This window comes from Rana temporaria, chromosome 5 (genome assembly GCF_905171775.1).
Source record: "Rana temporaria chromosome 5, aRanTem1.1, whole genome shotgun sequence".
Taxonomy (NCBI): domain Eukaryota; kingdom Metazoa; phylum Chordata; class Amphibia; order Anura; family Ranidae; genus Rana; species Rana temporaria.
The window spans coordinates 266652645-266676979 of NC_053493.1; the positions used below are offsets into that span (position 1 = coordinate 266652645).

General features: G+C 43.1%; 1 protein-coding gene across 4 annotated transcripts in view; it reads left to right on the plus strand.

Annotated features, from left to right (window-relative positions):
* The window catches only part of CARMIL1 (capping protein regulator and myosin 1 linker 1), a 376378-nt gene that overhangs the window by 19346 nt on the left and 332697 nt on the right, over positions 1-24335 (plus strand). The window lies entirely within an intron of this gene.

The following is a 24335-nucleotide window of genomic DNA, read 5'->3' on the forward strand; positions in this document are numbered from 1 at the left end:
GCTTATCTAGTCAATTGTTGCAAAGTGTAGTGATCAGTCACCAACCAGAACCCACAGAGTACATTACACTTCACAGAAGCTTTACTTTTTGGGCAAGGGCAACTTCGCCAATGTGTCTTGGATGTACCTCAGCCACGGGTCACTTAGCCACATGCTGGGGCGTTGTCCCAAACTTAATCAATAATGGGAAAATATATTCGCAACTCATCATTTTCTCTGTTTAACTGGGGTGGTATTAGATCCCAAATTCTCACTCCTGGGATTTTTCCGATTAAATGCATACCATGTGGACAAGATCACGATTCTTAGTTTGCAAAATCATATTACAGAAGTGGATCTCACCCACACCTCCAACACACAGTCTACGGCGTAAAATTCCTAATTTCACATTGCGGAGAGGAGAGTTAACTTGCAAACCTAGGGGGTGCCCTAGGAAGTTGCAAAAAAATATGGTCCTGGTGGTTGGACTCTATTGGTTTGTCTTGTACCCACCCCGCTGCCTCGAGGCACAGAGGAAACCAGCTAAGATAACTTTAACCATTTGAATGGCCTGGGTAGCGGTTGTGAGAGACAGGCGAAGTGGGTGTTTGGATAAAGTCACAATGGTGTCGTTGCCTAATAAAAAAGGATTAACAACACTTTGGACAGTGGTGAAGTTATGTTGTTCATTGTATACTGGATTTCCTTGGTGTACTGCACGATTTTTGAGTTGTACCCCATGTACAATTGCTTTACACATATTTATTTGAATATGTTCTTAATGCATGTACTGAGTCCGTGAAGTGCTTTGTTTTCTTGGTTTTTTTTTTTTGTTATCGGCTGTTTTTTCCTTTTTGTACTCTAGTTTTGCCAATATTAGTTTAATAAAAATTACCTGATGATTACCGAATTTATCGGCGTATAACATGCACAAGCGTATAACACGCACCCTAACTTTAAGAGGGAAGTTTCAGGAAAACAACTTTCCACAGCCTTCTGCGTATAACACGCAGGCACAGTTTACCCTCTATTTTTAGTGAGTGTTATACGCCAATAAATACAGTATTTATTTTTTTATCAACTGGAACCCATGTTGTACTACTACTCTAATGCCAGTAAATTTGCATTGTGTTTGCGGTTGGTTTGTGTACTTTACTACTTGCACTGTATATTAGATAAACCACTCTTTGGTGGTCCTGCAGTGTAGAAGTTGAATTTCCGATATTTTGTCCTACTTGCTGAACTCTACATTCCAGCTAGGCTTCTAATTTCACCAGCAAGGCATCTCGGTAAAGATCATTGTGGGAGGGGGAAGAGGTGTTGCAGTGGTTCATGGTAGAGCCTGAGGCTAAAAATATTTTCTAGCACAACAAAAAAGGGGTTTTCCTTAATGAGTTGGTAAGGGTTTGTTATTAAAATGATCACAAATGGGTAATCCTAATTGTGCTCTACTGACTGCTGTATTAACTATTTGTGTCATCACATTTTCATACGATGAACCTCTGTAAGTGTGCCAGCAAGCTGATTAGGCCATTTTCAGACAAAAGGCCTTTTTTTGCACAGTTCATGAGAGGTTATCAACTGCATGACGTTGAAGGGAAATAAAAACATGGCATCTGAAATGTTCAAAAGTAGTATGTCTACTACTTTAGACATTCTTGGCTATATTCTTATCTGTACAGTACTGTAAAAAGTCATGGGCACTTGTAAAATATGCAAAGTGAGAATGGTTCTATTTTGTTAAGCAAGGATTAGAAAATTCAGGCTCTGCAAGGATCCCAACAATGTCTGCATCCACATAGATGCCTGAGGGCAGCTGGCTCAGCCACTCTGTGTGCCACTGAGAGCGTGGTTTCTGTCTGCTTCTTAGTTCCTCTGATATCTGCATGATTTATTTCTTACACCAAGAGAAAAAAGGTTACAGGGGAGAGACCTCCAGCTGAATCACAGCCTCGGCTCTGGGGTGGGGTGTTCCTCCTCTCCAATCATCTCTCAGAGCTCTTCTCAACTGAGCTCTACTACGGTGTGTATTTCCAGCACCCTATTTCTGAATGCTCAGACAAGCTTTATAAACTCTGGACCTTGAATGGCTGTAGAGGAGAATACTGCAGATAAACGGGTGCAACTTATGTTAGAGGATTTGTTTCCGCTGTATATCACCTGAGGCCAGTTACTTTACTGAATATATGTAAGGGTTTACAACCACTTTAAATTACCATACATCAGAGGGAGCTGTATTAAGTGGACCTCACTGCCAGGCTTTACAGGTATTTGTGGGACTGCAACAGCAGATGCACATATAATTGCATGCATTTTTTTATTTATTTATTGGGAAGCCATAGTTTCTACTTTAAAAGTATCAGCAGTACGCTTGAGTTACAGGTGCATGCAGTTCCTCAAGGTACTTGAGCGATGGCTTGTTCGAAGCCTTTCTTGGCAAACTGCCATCCGAGAATTTGCTTGCAGTGAAGGATAAAGTAAAGCAGGCCATACACGGTCGAATTTCGAACAAATTTTCTTTTCAAAATCAGAGGGCTAGATTCAGAAAGAATTTACGTTGGCGTATCTATTGATACGTCGCGTAAATTAAAAGCTGCGCCGGCGTATCTCCTTTCTGTATTCAGAAAGCAAGATAAGCCAAAATTAGGCTAATATCCGACTGGCGTAAGTCTTACGCTGTCGTATCTTAGTTGCATATTTACGCTGGCCGCTAGGTGGCGCTTCTGTCGATTTACGCAAGGAATATGCTAATTAGGTAGATACGCCGATTCAGAAACGTACGTCCGCCCGGCGCATTTTTTTACGTCGTTTACGTTAGGCCTTTTCCGGCGTAAAGTTACCCCTGCTATATGAGGCGTATCCTATGTTAAGTATGGACGTCGTTCCCGCGTCAAATTTTACGTAGTTTGCGTAAGTCGTTCGCGAATAGGGCTGTATGTAAGTTACGTTCACGTCTAAAGCATTGACGATTTGCGGCGTAATTTAGAGCATGCGCACTGGGATTCTTTCACAAATTCATAAAAAACATCAAATACGTGGGGTCACACTAAATTTAAATAAAACACGCCCACATCATCCACATTTGAATTAGGCGGGCTTACGCCGGATCACATACGCTACGCCGCCGTAACTAAGGGCGCAAGTTCTTTATGAATGCGGAACTTGCGCCCTAAGTTACGGCGGTGTAACGTATCTGAGATACGTTACGCCTGCAGAAAATTACGCCGTGCTATCTGAATCTAGCCCAGAAAGTTTTTTTTTTTTTTTTTTTTTTGTTTTTTGTGATCCGATGATGCCACCATTGATTTTCGAAATTCGGCCGACCAAACTTTCATGTTGCCAGGAATATTCGTTTCTCTCCGGGAATATTCGTTTCTCTCCGGGAATATTATTTTCTTGCACATGCGCATTTTTTTTTCTATTACATTTCTCGCACGATTCTCCCATCATTGATCAGAAAATTTTTTGTTTTTCAAAACATTTTTAACATGTCGGATTCCTCAAATTTGATTGCCGCACGAAAATCGGCTGTTGCTGCAGACGACTAACGGTGCGAAATTCGTACAAATTTTTTTTCAAAAAGAAAATTCTTTTGAAATTCGAACCGATGTCAGACTGGCTTGATGATGTGAAGATCTGGGCTCCATGGGAACCATACTAACTGTTCAATGATTCCCAGATCCTCTATTTGCTGCAGAGGCTTTTTTTTTTTTTTATGGTTTCAACCATGTGTTTGGTCCCAGCTTGATAATGACCCCCAATCAGATGCCTTCCTGATAGTATTGCATGATGGATAGGAATATTAGTGTAGTTCTTGGCAGTGAGATGCCATGGAACTTAATCAAATACCATTTGTGAAAATGCAGGCTCAGACCTTCGGAGAACCTTCACTGTACATCCCTGTTGCCAGTTGACTTTCATCTATAAACTATTCTTCAGCCCTTTGCCAGTTAGACTGCTCCCCCTTTCTTTTTTTTTTTTTCTTCAATAAACCAAAATATCCAGAGCATTTTCTATTTTTCTGTGTACAAGTCCTCACATATTTGTGCGTCGGTGAGTTGTTTGTCTTTGTTTCCACGTTGGAGCAATGGCGTTTAGTTTCAATTCTTCCATAAAGACCGCTTCTGATAAAACTTTGCTGGACTGTAGATGGGTGTAGCAGGTTCCTATTGGTTTCCACTATTGTTCCACCGATAACGATACTAGTATCCTATGCCGATACAAAGCATTTGCAGGAGTACTGTTTATGAATAGAGAGGAGCCGCTATCTCCTGTCCAATCACCTTCAATGCAGCTGAGGCTGCTGAGGAAAGGACTGGAGAATCTCTATACTCTATATCAGGGGTCTCCAAACATTTCAAACAAAGGGCCACTTTATTGTCCTTCAGCCTTTAGAAAGGGCCGGATTGTGGCCAGTGGGTGCAGAAAATGTCCCGGGCCCAGCACCAGTAACAATAAATATGGCCTCAGGGTTGGTGGTCAGTAGGAGGAGGGGTAGGGCCCCTATCAGTAGGAGGAATAGTATCCCATCATTTGATATCAGCAGAAGAAATATTACCCCCTTGTTGGTGTCCGTGGAAGGAATAGCGCCTCATATCGGTTGGAGAAATAGTGCCCCAAGGGCCGCATAAAGGCTAACAAAGGGCCACATCTGGCCCTCGGGCCACAGTTTGGAGACCCCTGGTCTATATCATGGGTCTGTTTAGACCCCTGACTGAATATAAATTGTAAAATAAGCTACTGACACAGTCCACTGTCACATGACATTAAAAAAAAAAAAGTATCGGCAAGTACTTGAACAAAAGTTTTGGTGCTTGTACTCCTAAACTTAAAGTGGTATTGGTGAAACCCTAGTTTTCACTTGATCTACATCTCCTATGCTGCTTCCACCGCAAACTACTGTGTGTATTTTTAATTTTTTTGTCCTTCAGCCTTGTCCATTTGTTTTATGCTTTTGCAGAAGAGCTGCCTTTTGCACAGTACTGTGTGTGTGTGTGTTTGTGTGTGTGTGTGTGTGTATGTGTGTATGGAAGAAACATGCAATGGAACATGAATTACAAAGTATGAAATAAGGACTTTTTGTGTATTTGTTACATTTGTTTCCAGCCTGGCGATTCTGATGGTTTCCCGGTAGTTCTGTTTTGTGTATGAATGTTCATTCCATTTCTGAATTGTAGGAACTGCTGCTTGGGGCAAAGCATTGCTGACATTTCTGTGTATATGTGGAACTGGAGCATGAAGTAATGTCTCTGTACTACCTGTGCCTGTGTTTACTTTATAATGAATCATTCCCAACAAGAAAAGCACAGTGAAAGTTTCTTTTTACAGGAAGTTAGTCATTCTTAGTCACAATGATTGTTCGCTAATGTGAATTCTTCCCCCTTTTTTTGTTATACTCCACAGTGGTAAATTCTTACATTCTAATGATTGACTTGCCATTTTATAGGTAAATACCTGATGGAATCCATGGAGCAGGAGTTATTTAACGGCAAGCTTTGGACTAGTAAAATTGCTAAATGAAGAAAAATCTTAACTATTTCATTCTATATCCCTGTAATCGGAGGCCTGGAAAATATGCAGTACGTGAGGCTCACAAACGCTGAAATTATAAGGGGGGTATGTTAGATGTCGATTTCAGATTGAAATTGCACTTTTGTGGTGTTCCTAATGCTGGGTTCACACAGTTCTGAAGCCTCGAATGCATGCATATTAATGTAAAAGGGAAAAAAAAGTGCAGCGCTATAACGAATACATGTCAAAATCATACCCCTTACGCAATTTTCCAAATTTTATTTTTTCCATGTCGCAAATTAAAAACGTAAATGTATTTTATTGGGATTTTATGTGATAGACCAACACAAAGCAGCACATAATAAATGGTTTTAATTTTTTTTTTTTTTTTTACATATAACGTGCATTTTTATTCAGCCCCCCAACTAATTTGAACCACCTTTCACTGCAATTCCAGCTGCAAGTCTTTTTGGGTATGTCTCTACCAGCTTTGCACATCTAGAGAATGAAATTATTTACCATTCTTCTTTGCAAAATAGCTCAAGTTCTGTCAGATTGGATGGAGCGTGTCTGAACAGCAATTTTCAAGTCTTGCCACAAGTTCTCCATTGTATTCCATTGTCCTGCTGGAAGGTGAACCTCTGCTCTAGTCTCGAGTCTTTTGCAGACTCTAATGCCCAGTACACACGATCGGAATTTCCGATGGAAAAAGTCCGGACCTTTTCCATTGAAGTTTAGAATTCCGATGTGATTTTGGCCGGTCAAAAGTCTGACCAGGTGTACGGGGCATAACCGGTTTTCTTCTAAGATTGCCCTGTATTTGGCTCCATCCATCTTCCTATAAACTCTGACCATGGTCCTTGCTGAAGAAAAGTATCCCCACAACATGATGCTGTCCCCACTATGTTTCACGGTGGGGATGGTGTGTTCAGGGTGATGTGCAGTGTTAGTTTGTTCACTAAGGTTCTCTAACAATCCTGAGGGTTTCACAGAACAGCTGTATTTATCCTGAGATTAAACTGCACACAGATGGACTCTAATTACTAATAGGGGTGACTTCTGAAGGCAATTGTTCCCACTAGATTTTAGTTGGGGGTGGTATTGGCGTAAAGTGGGCTGAATACAAATACAAGACACACTTTTCAGATCTTTCTTTGTAAAATAAATAAAAACATTGAAAATAATTTTCCTTCCACTTTACAATTATGTGCCACTTTGTGTTGGTCTATCACAAGAAAAAAAAATACCAATACAATACATTTAAGTTTTTGGCTGTAACATGACAAAATGTAAAAAAAAAAAAAAAAAAATCAAGGGGTATGAATACTTTTTCAAGGCACTGTAAATGGTGTTGGTGAATTGTATCCACAAACAAATTATAAGTAACAGTGTACCAAATAAGGTGTCAGTCTATGAAACTGATCTCAGTGCATTATCGGTTTATGAAACAGAGATAATTCTCTGCACACAGAGAGGCTGTGATCGACAGACACTGAAACGTCTGGTTTATGAAGTTGTGATCTCGGCGCTTCCCTGGCGATCTGTGTCAGAATTCACCGTCGCCCAGAGATTACAGTATCAGGGGGCCTTTTCCACTGTTTGAAATGTTTTGTAGATTGCTTCACTCCTCCCAAAGGAGAAAGTTATCTACACCGCTTCATAAACTGTCACTCGGAGGAGAACGATCTCCTCTGTGAATGACCGAGAATGGAGCAGTGAATATTTTCCACTGCTTCGTAAAAGGACACCTTTTAATGAGAAAGTCCCATAAAAAGTCCTCTGCCAAGTGAGAAAGGAGGAATCCTTCCAATGAGATAGCATAAGATCACGGCTCCTGCTTCCTTTATGCTGGTGAGGGACTCCGGGCCCAGATTTGCTTTGTATATTATATGCTATAACACTCTATTGTAAACCTGTGCTGTCGGTTTGTATGACAATAAAACTTGTAAAAGAGAAAGGAGGAATCCAGAGATGGCAGATGTGAAACCCAGGAGTTATCCACAAAAAAGGCTTCTCAGATAGCCAGTGACAACACTTGCTAAGGGTGATCAATGAGAAGTTAATCAAATCACTTCAATAAAGGAATCTCTAGCCTTAGCTCCAGTGGCTCCAAGCAGCCAATTCACATATCTACCACTCCTGTGACTCCAGATAGACAATCCTCTGGGTCCTCATCCATGTAGGGGGTCCTATAAATGCAAAACAAAGGCTCCACTTAGTGTAATATTGCCAAACCATTTTCATTTATTGATAAAATATTGAACTTGCAATGAACAGCCTGTATAGCACCTAAAAACCTGTTTCCAATAGTAAAGATGGGCGAACAACGATTGCGATTGAGCTGTAGCGTGTGTCGCTCCGCCCTAATATTAATGTGAATTGTGTATAACACACCATTAACTATTTTACACTAGGCAAGGTTCATTGGGGTACAGTTACGAATTTATTTACCCCACAGCGTACCAACACACAACACACTTTACCACAACATGCAAAAATGTATATCTGCAGTGCAACAGTCTGAATGTAGCTTTAATGACGTGTGTCCGTGTCTGCTCTGCATAGCGGAGCAGACATGGACCTGTCGTCTGCCTGCTCAGCAGGGATCAGTGGAAATATCCCCCTGCTGAGCAGGCGGATCCACTGAAAGGAGTCCGCACCGTGTGAAAGGGGCCTTCGATCAAATCGGACTTTCTGGGGGCTGTTCGCATCATTTTGTCTTCTGTTTCTGATGCAATTTTTTTTTTTTTATGTTCTAGACTCCAATTATTTAGTGTCATTGGAGACTTACTGAATATGATACTCCTTACTAAAAGTGACTGTCTACCTCCTTTTACAAGCCTTCATTTATATGGTATTTTAATCTATATTTGCATTGCTGAACATAAGCCTGTGAAAGCTGCCCAGTGTTAAGCCTCGTACACATGCTCGGTTCTCTCGGCAAGAACCAGCAAGGAAACTGCTGGCAGAGCTTTCTTGCCAAGTATACTGTGCATGTGTATGAGGCTTTCAGGTTTCTCGTCAAGAAAACTGCCCACTTAAAGCGGGGGTTCACCCTATCGACAGGAAAAAAAACATTTTTTTTTCTTTTACCTTTAAATCAGGCACTGTAGCGCGAGCTACAGTATGCCTGTCCCGAATTTTTTCCCCCCATACTCACCTTGTAGTCGTCCATCGAAGATACCGGGGAATGGGCGTGCCTCTGGAGACGGAGGATGATTGACGGCCGGCTCTGGCGCGTCACGCTTCTCCGGAAATAGCCGAAATAGGCTTGGTCTTCACGACGCGTGCGCATAGCCTGTGCGCACGCGCCGTGAAGAGCCGAGACCTACTCCGGCTGTCTTCGGGGAGAGTGACGTGCCAGGGCCGGCCGTCAATCATCCTCCCTCTCCATAGGCACGCCCATTCCCCGCGGGAGCCGGAATCTACGATGGACGACTACGAGGTGAGTACGGGGTTAAAAAAATCGGGACAGGCATACTGTAGCTCGCGCTACAATGCCTGTCTCGATGGTAAAATCATGGGATTGTGGGTGAACTACCGCTTTAATAAAAAAAAAAAAAAAAAAAGAAAACTGCCCAGAATCTCAACGAGAAAAATGGAGAACCTGCTCTCTATTTTCTCGGCAGTGTTTTCCTGCCGAGAAACCTGAGCGTTTGTATACTTACCTGTCGCCGTGGAAACCCACGAATGCTCAAAATGACTTGGACGCATTTGCAGTAGCTTCCTAGACATAGGTAGGGTGTAGCAAGATGGCGGCGACGGCATCGAATGTGACGAGCGCATGTTTGTCGCAGTCGGTGACGTCACCGCATTCGTGCCATTTAAAAGAACGGCGGTCCTTTTGAATGGAGTGTCTGTACACTCGGCCGGCAAGAAATTCTTGCCAAGAATCTCTCCTCTGACTCTCCCTTTCCCCATGGTTGAATTCCCCCCTCTCCCCCTTATTTGTATGTGTCTCGGGCGGCTCACCTGCGCCCATATCCAAAGTGACTGGATACCCCCCCTGCACCGTTGTGCTCTTCAGTTTGGTCGCCCCCTGACCCCACCGATAACATAGCACCTGTGCCATCCAGGAACACTGTTCTTCAACCCATGTTTCCCTGGCCAGCCTCTGCCCACCTGTGTTCGGTGCATGGTAGTGTGATGGATCTGCACCGCTGGTCCAGTGTCTATGCAGACTGTTCAGCTTCGGCTATTATGTACATATGTTTTGTTCTTCTTGTTTTGTTTTGTTTTTTTTTTGCGCTGGGGTCTCCCCCGTGCGTTTATGCTGCTGGGAATAGCCTCGCTCTTGTACGTTTTGCTATATTATGTGGTATGCCGGTCTAATTGCTTTTCATGTTACGTGCTGCCCCCTGGGCGTCCGACTGCTCACTTTACTCCCCCTAACCTGCCATGGCCTCCCTTAAGATCCTAACATGGAATGTTCGGGGTCTCGGTGAGAAGGCGAAGCGTACTACTGTCCTCTCGCACCTTAAATCCCTCCGAGCTGACATATCCATCCTGGTTGAGACTCACCTCACGGGCCAAAAACAACTGTGCCTTAAAAAACCCTGGGTTGGCTGGCTGTATCAGGCCCCACACACCTCTAATTCCCGTGGAATTGCAGTTCTCATAGCCAAGACGGCGCAATTCTGTCTTCACTCCTTGCAGTCGGACGCCCAGGGCATATCATTGTTTTTACATGCAACTGTGGGGGGCCTTGAGGTTCTCCTTCTCGCCTTTTACATCCCTCCCTCCCTTTCAGTTTACTATGCTGCGGGAGGGGGTGGCCTTCATGTCCCGGCATCCCCTGGTGCCGGCCATCTGGGCCGGAGTCTTTAACATGGTAATTTCCCCTAGCCTTGACAGACTGAGCCCTGCTGCCTCCTCCCCCCCAACCCCTGACATCACCGGATTTGGGAGGTTCCTCACGGAATTCACCCGCACAGACACGTGGCGTCACATGCACCCGACGCAATCGCACTTCTCATGCTTCACCCCCTCACATTCAGCAATGTCCCGCATTGACCTCATCCTCCTCACCCCCACCTCCTGGAAGCAGAACTTGGTACCAGAATACTCTCTGACCACTCCCCGTGTTGGATCAAGCTGCGGCTCCCGGCCCCCCCCACCGTCAGAATCTGGAAACTGAACCCGTTCTGGCTCACTGTCCTATCCGATCTGGACCTGGTCTGGCTCTAGTGGGATCACTTTTTCAGCACAAACACTGGCTCCGCTTCGTTCGGCTCCGTCTGGGAGACTTTTAAATCAAATGCCCGCGTAATTATGTCCACTCGCATTACTAGACACAAGGCCACCTCCAAGGCACTGCTCCTCCAGGCGGAGGAGTGCCTTGATGCCCTCGAGCAGGGTTTTCAGAGCGACCCCACTGCAGCCACTGTCACCCGCGTTCGGGTACAGACCAGACTCACAGACCAGCTGCATTTTGAAAAAGCCAAGCAAGGCATATTCTTTAGTAAACAGCGCGTTTATGAATTTGGCGAGCGTGCTGGCAAGCTCCTCGCCTATCTTGCCCACCTAGAGTACAAACCCCCGGTGGTGGTCTCTCTCCAGCTGGCCTCCGGGGCCAGGGTGACCGACCCTGACCAGGTGGCCACGGAGTTTAGGTCCTTTTACTTCGAACTATACTCCTCCCACCGTCCAACACACCCAAGATGAGTTGTCGGCCTTCCTGCATGACGTTGACTTCCCTACGCGTACGCCCCCCCAGGTGGCCCAATTAGAGGCACCCGTAACCGAGGAATGCGTCGCGGAGGCTCTGGCATCGCTCCCCACGTCTAAGACGCCCGGTTCTGATGGACTTCCCCTTGAGTTCTACAAGCACTTCGGTGAAACTCTCATCCCGCGACTTTGCCAATTGTACACGCACATATTTGACACGGGCACCCTCCCACCATCCATGGGCGAGGCCCTGATTGTTCTTCTCCCCAAGTAGGGCAAGGACCCCTTATTCCCTGAATCCTATAGGCCCATTTCCCTCCTCCAGCTCGACGTCAAAATCCTGGCCAAGATCCAAGTACCATTAAATATCTTGGTGTCACTGTTTCAAGGTCCCTCTTCGACTAGGTCACTCTTAATGTAGAACCCTTATTTGCACTCTTAAAATTGAAAACACAAATCTGGTCCCGTCTCCCCCTTGGGGTGATGGGCCGCATCAGTTTGGTCAAGATGATCCTTCTCCCCAAACTGCTTTACGTTTTCTGGCAAGCTCCTTTGTACCTTCCTCCACGCATATTCAAGGCCATGGAGACTATTCTCAATACATTTGTCTGGGGCTCCTCCCTTCACAAGTTGTCCTGGCGGGTCCTGAAGTGCCTGGCCGCTCCCGGACCTGCTCCTCTACTACATAGCCTCCCAACTCTCACACTTCTTTCACCACAACCGGTCTGACAGGGATCGTTACTCCACCCTAGTCTGCTTACATACCCCAGGTCCCCTGTTTCACCCCTTCCAACTCTTGTTCCGCGGACCGCGCGCCCCACCCCGTGCTGACGACGATGACGGGCACATGCTTTTTCACCACTGTAAGATATGGCAGCTGGCCGTGCGCATCGGTGAGGCCCCCTCTCCACATTCTCACACGCCTTCTGGGACAACCCTCTTTTGCCCGAGCTTGCCTCTGTCCCCGACCATGGCCTGTGGATCAACAGGGGCGTACCCGTCACAGGTCGTGGCTCGTGGTTCGGTCAAGCCGTTCCAAACACTTAAAGACAACTTTGCACTACCCAACCACATGTTCTTCCGCTTCCTCCAAATCCGGCACGCACTCAACACGCAGCTTGGTGGCCCCATACCGGCCCTCGAGGTCCCCCTCCTAGTCGATATTGTGTCGGGAACGGATCACAAAAAACTTATCTCCCAACTCTATATGTACCTCCTGCAGCCCACCGCGACCACCGTTTCCTACCGTCTGAAGGCCCGCTGGGAGCCTGACCTTGGTGGCTGGAGGACCCCTCCACTTGCAATACAGCGGACTAGACGTGGTCTCCGTCCAATGTCTGCCTACCCCCAATCCATTTTTTTATTTTTTTTCCCTCTCCTCTTCTTTTCTCTTATTTATTTTGTTTTTGCCTGGCGCCCCACGGCCTATGCCACGTCCACATCCTGTCCCCTCGCTTTTTCCCACCAACTCCCCCCTTTTTTTTTTTTTTATCTGTATCTGTTTTTTCCTTATGCTCAATAAAAGTCGTTTTGATTTAAAAAAAGAATCTCTCGTCGGGGAAAAAGAACGTTTTTTTTCCTGACGAGATTCTGGGCCGTGTGTACAGGGCTTAAAAGTGTGTGTGTGTGTATGTATGTATGTATGTATGTATATATATATATATATATATATATATATATATATATATATATATATATATATATATATATATATATATTAAAATAAATATAATTAATATATATATATATTTTTTTTAAAGTAGAAAAATGCCTGTAGATCTTTACAAGAAGTTAAAAAGATGGGCTTGATGTACATGGGACATTTTACAACCTCTCCTGAACAATTTAACAACAAAAAAAAACTTTTGAGCGAAGTAGAAGTGAAAAATGACACACTGGTTTTTCATGGAAGTTTGGCATTGATGGGAACAGACATTCAATGCTCTCTCTCTCCATATGTTATTTTGCTCCAGTACCCCCAACAAAATTGAGTATCATCTGACCATATGCAAAACAATGTGCTGTTCTAAAACGAATGGGTGAAAATCCCCTACTTATTAATCAGTATGCATCAGAAACCAATAAATTCATCACGTGTTCTGGATACTAATATTAAAGCAGTTCAGTGAATGCTCTATATCGAACTTCTTTTTCAATACTAGAATGTATCTGATGAATTTGCGAATATCTGCATCCAAAACACAATAAAAACACAGATGTTTGTTTTCATGGTGGTGTGTGTTAAATGGAAAACCTACATATTTAGCTTTATGCTGGTGAGTTCAGCTTTTGAATTTGCAAATTGCTGCAACACCGAGGCAGTGGTGATAATTGGCTTTTATAAATTTCAAATTACTCTTTTCCAGAAGATTGGAAAGAAAGTAGTGGCACGGAGTACATAACTGAGTATTTAAGGCTTGCTCATACAAGCAGATTTAACTCATTGTAACAGATTACACATGTCAGGTCCTGACCAGAATGCACATGCAAGTAAAATAAGACTGAATGCTTAGGGCTTCATGGACATTGATTTTAAATTCTAATGTCAATGTGGTGTTTGCCATGTTCCTGTTCAAAAATACAAAGCAAGAAAGTGCTAAGTGCAATTTTATGTCTGTGATGGCTAATGGATAATGAATAAACTGATGATCCCATGAGCTTTACAATGTTTGCTTTAAATGTAGACACGCTGGATTAGAATGCAACTAATGCAACTGCCGTTAGAATAAATGCACTACAAATTTGGGTAATTCAAGCTGAGTATAAGATGGGCAAATTGCATTAGCAGAAATTACCTGCAGTGAAAAGCATATGTCAGCATGTTCAGTAGATTCATTGATCTAGACAGCTAAAATTCTCTTTATATAATTTATAAGCTATTTTCCTGTTAAAAAAAAAAATGAAAAAAATGTAGCTTCCCTGCGGTCAGCCTCCCAATTAGTAAGGCTGCCCATCACTTGGATGTCCAAAATTGAGACAGGAAGGGACAAGGCCAAACTTGTATGCAATTCTCATCCTTTTCCATCCAACATAACATCAGCAAACTATACAGTATATCTGTATCCAAGTGATCAGAATTTCACTGATGACCTGTTATGCTGCGTACACACGATCGGTCCATCCGATGAGAATGGACCGTTTTCATCGGTTAACCGATGAAGCTGACTGATGGTCCGTCGCGCCTACACACCATCGGTTAAAAAACCCGATCGTGTCAGAACGCGGTGACGTAAAACACGACGTGCTGAAAAAAAAACGAAGTTCAATGCTTCCAAGCATGCGTTGACTTGATTTTGAGCAAGCATGGATTTTTAACCGATGGTCGTGCCTACTAACGATCGGTTTTGTCCTATCGGTTAGGAAGCTATCGGTTAAATTTAAAACAAGTTGGCTTTTTTTTAAACGATGGTTAAATAACCTATGGGGCCCACATACGATCGGTTTTGACCGATGAAAACGGTCCATCAGACCAGTGTTTCTCAACCTTTTTCTAGTCAGGGCACCCTTAAAAAGTATTTTCAGTCTTGAGGCACCCCAGTCCAAGGCTTGGTTCACATTACGGTGTGTCGCAGAACACGGGCAAAATCGTGCTCACAGACAAATGCTCTGCTCTTTAGGGGTACCATTAATTCTTAATGGTACCCCCACAGATTGGAAAACGTGGGGTGCTTTTGCTGCAGTGCAATTTTAAAAAAAAGTTTGGGGACTTGTTTCCCTGCATTTTGTGGGTACGGAAATAATGGACTGCCCTACATGCAGCTACACAGATGTGAACCAAGGACTTGTTCACATGTCATAGGGGCGGTAAAACCACATGGTTGAGCTGTTTTTACCACCCCCAACTTCTCCACCTTTAGCTGCAGAGGCAGCAGCTGAGGGTGTTCACATGCTGTGGCTGCAACTGGAGGTATACCGAGGGTGAATAGGGCTGCACTGCAACTACTCTGCAACTGTGTGCATTGCACAGTTGCGGTGTAGTGATGTTGCATTTACGGGCCTAAAACAGGTGGTGAGGAAGCAACATAATGCCTTTTTACCGCCTGTCAAATGCCTCTGAAAAGCGATCTGTGCATGGATTGCTTTTCAGAGGAGCAGCAGTCCTTGCTGCTATCAAACAAGCCCTACAAAAGCCATTCTGATGGTACAGGAATGTGGGGGGGGGGGGGGGGGGGGTCAGGATTAAAAGTAACATACACACATACATACAGACACACGCTTACACAAGAGAAAAGAGAAAAGCCCTAAGGCTGACGCAGCGCTAAAGGAAATTAGTGAAAATAAAAAATGATTGTGTATCATATGTTGAAAAAAGCAATTAAATAAATGAAGCAGCTAGCACTAAAGTTAAGCACAAAAACCTCAAAGCAATACATAATACAAAGGAGTACAGCGCTACAATACCCACTCATATAGAAAAATAATGTGGAAAAAAAATAATTATGGATTTATATACCACTTTTTTTCACTTTACGCACGCTTACACACATGCTTACACACACATACACACATGTTTACACACACACATACCTACATGCGCACACACACACACACACACACACACACATTCATACATACATACATGCACTCACATGTGCAGACACACACACAGACACATGTATAAAGCCATTTTAAAATGAATCTAGCTTCTAGCTCAGTACCTTTCCAGATTCCTCATTGAGCCGGGTACTGCACTCTAGGGGGAAGCAGAGAGCACAGCACACTCCTATGCACTTTATTTTCTATTTTGAAGCCGACAGAGCTTCTCACAGTTCGGCAAGAGAGCAGGCTTATCTGACAGCCTTCTCTCCACTGACCCCGCGGCACACCTGAGAACCTCTGACGGCACACCAGTGTGCCGCGGCACACTGGTTGAGAAAGGCTGCATCAGACCGTTGTCCTCTGTTTAACCTATCGTGTGTACGAGCCTTACACAAAGTGGCAAAAATGCAGACAAAGCTATATAATTAATAAATTAATTTGTTGACAGTAGAGGTGAAAAAAATAATTTGCGTTCTCGTCCCTGTTTTTTATTGAGTAGCGGTACCCCCAAGGATCAGTTTGTCTTTCTCTAGACACATTGCAGCCTGATATATTACCGTGTTCTTGTTGTAATTTGTTTTCCTTGGTTTGCATTGAGCATCATACCTACCCTTTTGAGTTCTGATTAGTGACTAAGGAGAAATTGCTTTAACTCCAAGTATCTATGGTCAAAATGCAGAACCATATATTCATTTTCACATTAAATTTCCATTTGTTTTAGTCTAGTCCCTATTGTGAATGATCTTGAAATATGTAAACATACTTTTTGAAGAATCCCAATGGACTCCTTTAATGCAGTGACACATATTCACTATGCCGCCGCCTTTTTTTTTTTTTGTATTTAATATGCACTGTTGTGTCACTCATTTTACAGAGCCCACCTTCTGAGCTACAACTGTACTGCAGGGGTGCTGAAAAGTTTCACGAGTCAGTCAGCGCAGGGGGGGGGGGGTGTAACATCAATGCTTGCAGGTAACAATGGCACCTGGGATATACAGCCCTTAGAAATAGAAATCCAAGACTAATAACCTCTTGAATGGGTCATAGGACAGAAGTAACAAATTAGGAAAATGCAGTATAGCAGAAAATGTATAAAATTTATAGCAAAAAGTATAGAAAAATTGTTACAAAAAATTTTTGTTTCTTTTTTATTCTCTGACCCTCTACTAAATGTAAAAAATACAACATTGTCACCGGAAAATGGCAGTTGGCAGGTAGACCACTCCCATCATAACCTCGTCTCATACGTAGCTTAAAGCACCCTCTAAGATCCTGTTAGGTCTCGTACACACGATAGGTTAAACAGAGGACAACGGTCTGGTGGACCGTTTTCATTGGTCAAAACCGATCGTGTGTGAGCCCCATAGGTTATTTAACCATCGGTTAAAAAAAGCCAACTTGCTTTAAATTTAACCGATGGATTCCTAACCGATGGGAAAAAAACGATCGTTAGTAGGCACAACCATCAGTTAAAAATCCACGCATGCTCAGAATCAAGTCGACGCATGCTTGGAAGCATTGAACTTCGTTTTTTTTCAGCACGTCGTTGTGTTTTACGTCACCGCGTTCTGACACAATCGTTTTTTTAACCGATGGTGTGTAGGCGCGACGGACCATCAGTCAGCTTCATCGGTTAACCGATGAAAACTGTCCATCGGTCCGTTCTCATCGGATGGACTGATCGTGTGTACGAGGCTTTACTCAAACAAGGAAGAACATTTCAAATGCCTGGAAGTAGTGCAAACTTTAACAGGTAATTATATGGCTTTAATTAACAAGGTTTTCACCCAAAGAGTTTTTTCTGTAATAAGCTGCAGTGTTCATGGGATCACTGTTGGGTCAACACCTTCCCAATATTCAACACTGAAAGTTCTACCCTTTGGTAGCAATCATGACATTTGGAGATATAGTACATTGTGGAATGCACATCAAAAATGATCTCTCAGGGTAGCAAAACACAATCGATAACACAATCAATGTAAATGTTGTTATGACCATGTAGAGCTGGTAAATCCTATGGCTACCTCGCTACTGGAATCCAGTGGAAATTGTATCACTTTTGAAGGGTTGTACGGAAGAGAAGACTGCAGATAAACAAGTAAAACTTATGTAAGAGGATTTATTTTATCTCTGTGTATCGCCTGAGACTATTCACTTAACTCAGTATATTTGAGGGTTTACAACCACTTTAAGATTAGTTGAGGTTGAACAGGAATCGTACTTTAGGGTTACATTTAGACTTGCGATTAAGGCTGGTGCGAATTGTAGTGTCCGGAATCTTCTGATTCCTGCTGCGGCTATTCGAAGGGATATCTGCGCAGACAGTGTTCGTCCAGCAGCGATCACCGCAGGTTTGCTGGCTATATGGATAGCTGCGGCTGCTCGTGACCTACCATTATAGTAGGGCCGAAACAACTAATCGATTAATCGTCAACTAATCGATTATGAAATTAATCGATTACAATTTTCATAATCGATTAATCGGCCAGTAACATAATGGGGTTAAAAAAAACTAAAATTAGCCCTTTATAGTACAAAAAAGCAAATCGCTACTGTAAATATTACTTTCACTGTCCCACAGTAAAAAAATTAACCCCTTACAGTAGCGATTATTTGCTCTTTTTGTACTTATTATTTTTTTTTTTTTTTTAACCCCATTATGTTACTAAACATCTCAGGCTGTTTTTTTGGTGCTTTTTGCAGAAACACACTACAGTTCATTTACATGTTTTCCTATGGGACACATTCACATCCATGATTTTTTTTCAGCTGCTGTGTATTTGGAAAGGGGAAGGACTTTTTAACGCAAAACGGTGCTATTTTTTTTTGGGTTCAATATACTTCAATAGAGAAGCTGCAGAAAAGCATGTAATGTGTTTTTGCGGCGGCAATTTGTGTTTTGTAATCTGCCCAACAACAAATTGGCCCGAAAAAAATAAAAAATGCAAACAATTTTTTTTAAGGCTATTATCCGATTAATCGAAACAATAATCGGCCAACTAATCGATTATGAAAATAATTGTTAGTTGCAGCCCTACATTATAGTGAACAGGGCCGGCAGCTGCACCTAGCTGCTCGCAGCCGCAGATTCCTGCCACTACAGTTCACAGCGGCCTTAATCGCAGGTGTAAATGTAACCTTTAACACCTAGGCGATTTTTTAATTGCGGGCGGAATTGCCACAATTCTAGAATTGCGGCAAAACAAGGGACGCGTTTGTGATGCCATTAGGAGTAAGGGAGGCTCTGTTAGTGGGAGATGAATACTATTTACTACAAACTGGTTTTCCTAGTTTGCTGCTCCAGGTTATCTACATAAAATTGTGTGTGGGTCAGAGGTACAAATAATTTGCTAATTAAACATAACAAATAATATGATGATTTAAACATTTGTTTTGTAGACTTTTTATATAAGCTTTTATTTTGTCTTTCTGAATTTTTACATGCCCAAGGCTATTGTGTTTTTGCGACTAATATTTTTCTGTCTGCAACTCTGGGGTTGTGTCCTAAAGGCAAAACCAGCATGTGATTTAAGCCCTTGAGTAAACCGTGCGTTACAAGTCTGAACAGATTGTAAATTCCATTAAGGCTCTTTTAGAGAATTAGAAATGAAGTGGGAGAGAGCATGGAAAATGGCAAGCTGCTGGAGCAGGAATGTATAGCTTCAGCCCGACTTTATTCTACAAAATAACAATAACAAATATGTAACCTTTCTTGGCCAATTTGCTGCAGCTGGCTATAGTAAAAAGCCTTGTACAGCCTTCCCCACACTGATACAAGCCTATTGTGATTTTATTGGAAAAGGATTTTTAATGCTAGGCTGGCTAAATGTGATTTTGAGCAATTTGATTTGACTGTATATAGTTACTATTTGTATAAAACCAGGATAAGCAAATCGGGAAAAAAAAACAGATATAAGAAGTTAACGACCCTAGGGCTAACTGGATGATACATTTTTCTTCAGTTTGGCATAAAATAACGCCAGCACGGAGTGGGGCATTTAAAGTGTATGTTTAGCAAAAACTATTTTATTTTATTCGCCCGTTTTTATTTTTTCCAGGTTTTGCGTCTTTTTAAAAAGAGGGATATTCTCATTTTAACTAGATGCCGACCAGCCGCCGCAGTTTTACGGCGGCAGGTTGGCTCTCCTGCGCGAGAGCCCGTAGCTCTACGTTGGCTCTCGAAGCGGCCACCCCCCGATCGCTCCTGACTCTGCGCGTGTGCCCGCGATCACCGCCGAGTGAGAACCGAGAACACAGCTCCCGGTCCTGTCAGGGGAGAAATGTCTGACCGTCTGTTCATACAATGTATGAACAGACGGTCAGTCATTTCCCCTAGGGAGTCCACCCCCCCTACAGTTAGAACACACCCAGGGAACATACTTAACCCCTTCCCCGCCCCCTAGTGTTAACCCCTTCCCTGCCAGTGGCATTTTTATAGTAATCAATGCTTTTTTATAGCACTGATCGCTATAAAAATGCCACTGGTCCCAAAAATGTGTCAAAAGTGTCCGAAGTGTCCGCCGTATTGTCGCAGTACCGAAAAAAATTGCTGATCGCCGCCATTACTAGTAAAAAAATTTTTTTTTTTTTACGAAAAATATGTAGAAGAATAAGTATCGGCCTAAACTGAGGAAATTTTTTTTTATATATATATTTTTGGGGGACATTTATTATGGTAAAAAATATATTTTTTTTGTCAAAATTGTCGCTCTGTTTTTGTTTATAGCGCAAAAACTAAACCGCAGAGGTGATCAAATACCACCAAAAGAAAGCTCTATTTGTGGGAAAAAAACGGACGCCAATTTTGTTTGGGAGCCACGTCGCACGACCGCGCAATTGTCTGTTAAAGCGACGCAGTGCCGAATCGCAAAAAAAGCTCTGGTCTTTGACCAGCAAAATGGTCCGGGGCTTAAGTGGTTAAAGTGGTGCTCCAGGCCCCCACGAAAAAATTAAAAGCCAGCAGCTAAACATCCTGTAGAATCCGAGATGGCCGGACTCGGATTTCTCCAGTTTTATTAACCCCCCTCAATAAATGGCAATACAACTGGACAGCAGCAGTTGTAGGGGAGAGGAGCGAGTGCTTGACAACGGCTGGAATGCCTGAGAGAGGTGAAGTCAGCTATAGGCCCCTTTGCCCATCTGTTGTTGGTGCCCCCTCCTCTCTGCTGCTGCAGGAGCTGGAACACATGACTGGAGCGGGCTGAAAATGGGCAAGTACACTGTAAGGTAAATCCCAGAATTCTAAGTGCGACTTGGGATCCGACTTGCCAGACCTCCAAGTTACCCCAAGTCGCTGGACATAGGAAATTCCATTGAAGTGAATGAGAGCTGTCTTAATGTACACTACTGAAGTTACACCGACTTCAGAAAAGGTTCCTGTACTACTTCAAGGCGACTTCTAGGCAACTTGTACCCATAGATTTCAATGGAAGTTGCCTCAAAAGTCGGATCTCCATCTTAACTGAAGCAACTTTACAGGGAAAAAAATTGTTTACCCAGGCAAACCCATCTCTCCCACAGAGCTGATTATTCTGTGATTGGCCACAGCCAAAGTCGCCTGTCCTGGAGGCAACTTTAAGTCACATTGTAAGTTGCTAAAAGTCACAATGAAGTCTCCTCCAAATCGCCTTGCAAAGTCACCCTGTAAGTTGGATTGCCCCTGTGCGAAACGGCACTTAAAAAAAAAAAAAAAAAATCAATCAACAATTGACACACAGGCATTGCATAATATGCAACCATTTGGCATTTATTAGCTCCTGGCCAATCTTACTTGGCCAAGTCTGGAGGAAAGTCAGTCAGGTGGCATAGATCAATGTTTTAACTCCAGTCCTCAAGTGCCCCCAACAGATCATGTTTTTAGGATTTCTTTCAGATGAAATGACTGTGGTAATTACTAAGGCCCCTTTCACACTGGGGCGGGAGCCGCGGTGGCGGTATAGCGCCGCTAAAAATAGTCGCGCTATACCGTCAGATTTGCCTGCTAGCGGTGTGGTATTAACCCCCCGCTAGTGGCCGATAAAGGGTTAATACCGCCCGCAATGCGCCTCTGCAGAGGCACATTGCGGGCGGTATTGCCGCGGTTTCCCATTGTTTGTTTTAAATGGGAAGGAGCGGTGAAGGAGCGGTATACACGCCGCTCCAAAGATGCTGGCAGGAGATTTTTTTTCTCTCCCGCTAGCGCATCGCCTCAGTGTGAAATTCCTCTGGCTTTCACATTGAGTGTGCAGTGCAGAAGTTTTTCAGGCAGTATAGCAGCGCTATTTTTAAGGCTTTACCGCCTAAAAAACTCCTCAGTGTGAAAGGGGTCTAAGGCAGTGGAACTGATCAAATCACCTGTGCAAAATAATTGAATGCCTGAAAACATGACCTGTTGGGGGTACTTGAGGACCGGAGTTGAGAAACATTGGGGGTTATTTACGAAAGGCAAATCTACTTTGCACTACAAGTGCAAAGTGCTCTTGAAATTGGACTGAAAGTGCACTTGGAAATGTAGTTGCTGTACATCTGAGGGGTAGATCTTAAATGAGGGGAAGCTCTGCTGATCTTATTATCCAATCATATGCAAGCTAAAATGCGTTTTTTTTCCCTTGCATGTCCCCCATAGATCTACAGCGACTGCACTTCCAAGTGCACTTTCAGTGCAATTTCAAGCGAGCCTACCTAATATAACCTAAATATGTAAAAAAAAACACGTTTTATCATCTAGTCGCCAACGTGACAGGTGCCTAATAGATAAACTTGATACTGTAGTTAGTGATCATTAAGTGAAAGACAAAGAATATAATAACAATATTTCATAAATAATAGCAGCACATGAATTTATTGAATTTATGTTATCAGCTGCTATCAGTCCATAGAACTGTAGTGTACTGCAAGATCCTCAACAATTGCCACAAACATCCAGTGAATGTAATATCCAATGATAGAAAAATAGAGTAATATCCAATGATGAAAGCTGTTAATGGTCCACCTTCACAGACTGATAAGGACACCCACAAAAGTGCTCAAAAGATGGCAGCTTACCACAAGTAGTTGACCATTTTACTGAAAAAAGTGGATAAATGTGCTTCATAGCAAGTTGGACTTCGCTTTTAACAGATGAAATAAGCAGATAATGGAACAACCTCTTAACCCATGGAGATTCAGGACGGCATATGCAAATAAGAAGATAAGGTCCGAAATAGTGTAATCCCGTTTATTAAACTTAAAACTTCCCGAAGACGTGTCAAACGAAATGGACGTAGAGGCGTCACGTACCGAGGTCACCTCCGGTCCCCTTTGGCTCACTGCGGTGCAGGGTGGAACTCACGCCAGCGCAACGAGTCAGGACCATCTCCACCAATTTGATTCTATGCCATCCAGCCTCAGTGCCGGCCTTGGGCACTCCTAAAGTAAGCAGCCATTTGGCTTTTTATTTGAACATTTTTAAGCAACTCTCGTTCCTCACTGCCGCTATTGATACCTGAGTTACTTTCGGGTATCATGGCTCCGGCGCTGTGATTGGCCGGAGCCACCATGATGTCACTCCTTCGCGGGAGACAGGCTGACAAGACTAAGCTGCAATCAGCGGCAGCGTTGTCAGCTGTATACGTTCAATTCTTCAGTTGCCCATTGATCTGCTCCTCAGGTTCACATGAATCATGCAAAGCCCTAATAGGCAACCCAACATCTAGAGATGGTGTCTAATCTATTTGCATGCAACAAGACTCATGCATTTTCCTGCATGAAATGCATTACAGGTAGAAATTCATTATTTTTCCTATGTGACTGGTTTATATCAATGTACTGTAGAAAAGGAAATAATATGGGTGTATGTGCATTCCTATACATACTGCAATATAAACAGAACAGTGCAAATCCTATCTCTTGTGTTTACAAACTGTGTGAAATTAGGTTGTTCAGCCATCAGTGCCACTTTTTCCTTTCTCTAGTATTTTTAAATCCTCCTTTTGTGATGTAAAGATGCCACATTTTCAGTTCTTTTGGAGAGGATGTTTTTACATGAAGCACATTTGAGAATGGTTTGCCCAGCTAGTCTATACTTGTTTCTTTGATATGATAAATCACAAATTCCTTGTATTTCTGACCTTTTCACTTTCCATTTATGTGTGTGCCGTGGTTGTGCCTTTAAGCTAGTCTTGCAGTTGCACCAAATGACAGAGCTTGTGCGCTTTTCCTTTATCATTGTTTGACTTTGTCCTTTTTTTTTTTTTTTTTTTTTTTATATATAATAATAATATTATTATTATATAGTTTCTGTGATTGTTCAATATTTTCCATGTCTTTCGTCCCGCTAATTTTAGTCCCCTTTGCATAGTGGAGAAGACATGGACCTGTCATCCGCCTGCTCAGTGGGGATCAGCAGAGAGATCCTCTGCTGAGCAGGCAGATCCGCTTCATGGAGTCCGCCCCATCTGAAAGGGGCCTTTAAAATCAATTGAGCTACAGAACTATGAGGTTCATAGGTGGTATGCACAAGCTCTCTATTACTGTGTTTTTTTTTTTGTAATCATTAACCCCTTAAGGACCGCCGCACGACTATATACGTCGACAGAATGGCTCGGCTGGGCACATGGACGTGTGTATATATATATATATATATATACACGTCCTCTTTAAGAGCCCAGCCGTGGGTCGCG